Raw genomic sequence first — 4,275 nt, 5'->3', positions numbered from 1 at the left:
CAAGCACGCAACGGTACAGTATCTAAAGGTGCCTTTCGAGGCAAGACAAACTCAAGTAGCTTTGTTTGACTGGTTTAGTTTCTCTCCATCTGAACCATGAAAACTGTCCAGAAATAATACAATGAACATGGCTACACAATAGCTAATAACTTCACACGGTGAAAGGAAAACAAAATACCTCATTGGCTGCTGCCACAAAAGAGGGAATTAGTCTTGAATTGTTGAAGTCCGTGTGTCCTTAATAACATAAAATCGAATGTACTGACCGCGTGGTCACGCCTGCTGCATCGTTCTTTTTCGTCTTGCCTGACAGGGAAATACAACCCCAGAAATTAAAGTTTGTTTGTTTTTGTTTTTTTTTGCAAATTACAGTTAAGTCTTTAATACAAAATTATGGATCACATTTATAGCGCTTTTTTGGACACTCAAAGACGCTCACACAGTCACACTCTGGTAGCGGCTATAAGGTATAACCTACAAGTAGCCACAGGTTTGTTTGTTTTTTGTTTGTTTGTTTGTTTTTTTATTGAACAACATGCACAATCAACAATACACATACAAATCAAACTAAAAGTAGTGCAAGTTCAAACAACAATAAGAATTATACCCCGGAAATGAAAGTGCGCGCTCCAAAATAACAGGAGACCATGTATGCATACAAGATAAAGCAACATTATATCTTCAATTATTGATGCTAAATACAAACATGAATTTACGTAAATGAACTTAACATTTTAAACACCAAAATGAATAATAATTAAATCAAAGTGTGGATACACTTACAGTGCTCACTGCTAATATTTTAAAACTGTTAAAGATGTTAGTGCATTTTAATAACCTGTGGCAAGAATAGGAAAGACACATGTTGAGCTGCTATCATCTGAGAAGGAAAGTTTATTCCTAATCTGTGCTCAGACTACTCTTTGCCACCATCGCCGTTGTACCTCCTAGTAGCTGTGGAATAGCTAAAAGGAAACTAATGCTGCATTCGAGGATGGTCTGAACTCGGACTTTTCTGAGTTGAAACCAGGAACTGTGTCAGGAACGCCCCTTTGAATTTGGAAATTCCACTTGCGAAGTCAGAAAAAAAAAGGACTCCGACTTCACCGACGGACTACAAGTGACTTCACTCGACAATGGCGACCATAGACCGTGAATGGTAAAACACAATTTTCTCGAGTATGAAACAAGATAGCTTTCTTCATTCATAAATATTCAACATGTCACGTAACACAACGCACGTGATAGTATGCCGCTATCTCCTTGCATGAAATTGTACGGTGAACTACTGAGCTGTATGGAATGCTTATGAAATAAGATAAAAACAACAAATTAAGCAAAATTGCAAGAAGGCAAGTTTGCTGGAGGTCAAAATGAGTTTTGAGGACCAAAATAAAAAAAACAATTTATCACTAATCGCCATTTTGGTTGTTTACTTTCGCCTCGAACGCTTTCACGTCGGAGCTGGGGAAAAACCAACTCGGATATATCCGACTTCCGACCATCCTCAAATGCAGCAGAAGTTCTGAGAAACCATTTATCATGACTCGAGTCATGCAGAAGTAATGTTTGGGTCTTGTCTCATGTCTGGGGTCACTCCTGGGTTAAACTATCATGACTGTGTTTTGTTTGCGGCAAATGTCTGATAGTTGACTTTATGTGAACTGATGATTTGTTTGAGGCAAATGTCTAATGTTTGGTTCTATTTGTTTTATTTGAACTGATGCAATCGGCTTGTAACTAGATGATGTCAAAACTCTTTAATCTCTCTATATGGTTAGAAACCAGTCAACAACCAATCAGAGAATTCCATGTCAGTACTAGTACTCACATCTAGCTACAACCAATGAGATTGATTGACTATCTATTTAAAGGTCTGAGAATTGTGTGTGTTTTGCTGGATTATTGTCCACCTGTTCCTTTGTACAGTGTCTTCGAGTTTCTGTGCCTCTCGATGTGAATAAATAGATAAAATCTTATTTGTGTCTACGCCTTTGGAATCCAAACCTCTCAGCACACAACACCATTGAATTGAAACAAGGGAAAATAAACATAAATTAATAAGAAAAATTGTAGTTCATGTTTTTAATATGCTTTATCCTCAAAGTTCAACTCGGTCTTCAATCATTTCTACAAACAACTGAGTTCAAGTCTCTACGCTAGCAGTTTTAACATGGCAATCTACTCCTATAAAGTGCAATGATGAGCTTTTTTTGAGGAGTGTAAAATGGCATATAAACAATCTGACATCTCTCCGCAGTTGGACAGCTGTAGTGTAGATATTGCTGCGACCATAACCTACGCCGCCGGTTTTGTATTCACGGACAATGCTCACGCTGCCACACGTACTCCAGTTGTGTTCATGTGAGTCCAGCAGCTGGGGGCAGCAGATGTTACATGGTGTCCCGGGGGTAGCGGAATGTCGATGAACCATTCCGTCTTGTCTAAGTTGCTTACAAAGACAGGCTTGGCAGTGTCAGGGCCAGCCAGTAAACCTGCTCAACGCTGATGATAATTCATACTGAGAGAAGAGAAGTACTGTATGGCAACACTGGCTAATATCATCACAATTACAAGATTGCTCTTTTAGCAGTGTTGGGGAAATTGATATTTGTAAATTTTTATTTTTTTTATTTTATACGTTACTCTTATTGTACAAAATCTGGGACCTCGAGTGCCTTATGTGTAAATGTGCTGGTACGACAATAGACGCTTCCAGCTGACGTCACTGCTTAGCTCCCGCAGCGCCTCCCGGGGGGCAAACATCCCATAACAAATGAATGTAGAGAGCTTGACTTTCGGCGAGCGTTTTCGTTAAAAGGTGGGAACTATGTCAAGTGTCACAAAAAAACGTCCCTAGTAGGACACTACATTACTGCGACTCATTGAAACCAGTCGTTTGGAGCCGCTAGCTAAAAATAAATGGAGTTTGTTGGGGGGCAAAGTGGAAGTGGAAGCCTAAGGTATGTTGTTTTTGGTTGAAACAGTATGTCGATCACTACATTCATGGTGTAAATTGTCATTCATTAAATTGTTTGTGTCATCTTGCTGTATATCGAAATCTTTGAGCTATCTTAGCTTGCTAGCTACTAACAAACACACCGCACGTCGTTTACTACACATCCCTCAGCAGAAATAAAGCCCAATTTACAATCAGAGGTTAATGTTATGACCAGCTGTATGTGAAAAAGAGAAAAACTACCTGATATAAAATGATCTGGGCATATCCTCGTACTTTTTGTGGGTGCAAAGCAGTTGCGTCGTAGTTTCGCTCGCAGTCGCGCTAGCCACCGTGCTTGTCTTTCACTTCTCAATGTCTTCCGTCTGGTTTAGAATCGCTGCCAACAGCCGAAAGAATGATCTCATCTCTGTTTGAGCTATTTAGAGCATCCATCGGCCGCGCACAAGTTCACCATCGAATTGGTAGCTGATTTCTCAACTGTTTGACCTGTGTTCTAGCTCACACTGATTGTTTTCTAATTCACTCCCATTGACGCCCAGACCCCCACCGCTAGGGGCGCACTTCAACGTGACGTCACACTGTCTATAAAGTGCCTTGAATTTTTAGCTATGAAGCTATTTTGGCCACAGCCAAAGCAAACGAGTATAGAAGCCACATTTTCCAGTAGATCGATATTAGTCTCCTCAGACAGGAGTAAAAATGAAACAAAACACTGTGAGAAAGAACTGAATTCTTCATTTCCTGTCCCATGGAAGCGTCATGCCGCCACCTGTCCAGACTGCTCGGGGGCGCGTTGCAACCCAAAATTCATTTTTCATTTCAACTGGTCATTTTTCCCCACTCACTGTGAACAGAGCGGTCAGTTTCACCACATGTAACATTTCATCAAATGTCTCACATGTGGCATAAACCATTGCCGCCAGACGCTGGCGAGAGCAACTCCACTCCGACATGGAGTGAAAAATGAACACGCGTTTTTCCTTGAAGTGATCGGCTGACTGGCCCGGAACCTTGTGAGCAATGGCTCATTTTGCAGCAAATTTTTACACGTTGCATAATTCCATAAAAGTAAAGGAAATATTTGACACGTGGTCATTTGGACCTTGAGCTGTGTTGGAGGAATCGAAGCAGCTGAGGTTTAGTGCTCCTGTTTTCACACTTAGTGCTAATTTAGCACACCAGCATGCATCATCAGTTCTTAGTCCGTGCTGTGGATGGGGTTGTTGTTTAGTCATAGTGTAGTGAGTATTATAGTTTAAGGACATCTCAGCAGAAACTACCCCCCGTACTTCAACCTCCCACTCTGGCCTTCA

The sequence above is a fragment of the Festucalex cinctus genome, chromosome 2 (genome assembly GCF_051991245.1).
Source record: "Festucalex cinctus isolate MCC-2025b chromosome 2, RoL_Fcin_1.0, whole genome shotgun sequence".
In the NCBI taxonomy this organism is placed as follows: Eukaryota; Metazoa; Chordata; class Actinopteri; order Syngnathiformes; family Syngnathidae; genus Festucalex; species Festucalex cinctus.
This window is presented reverse-complemented; position numbering follows the sequence as displayed.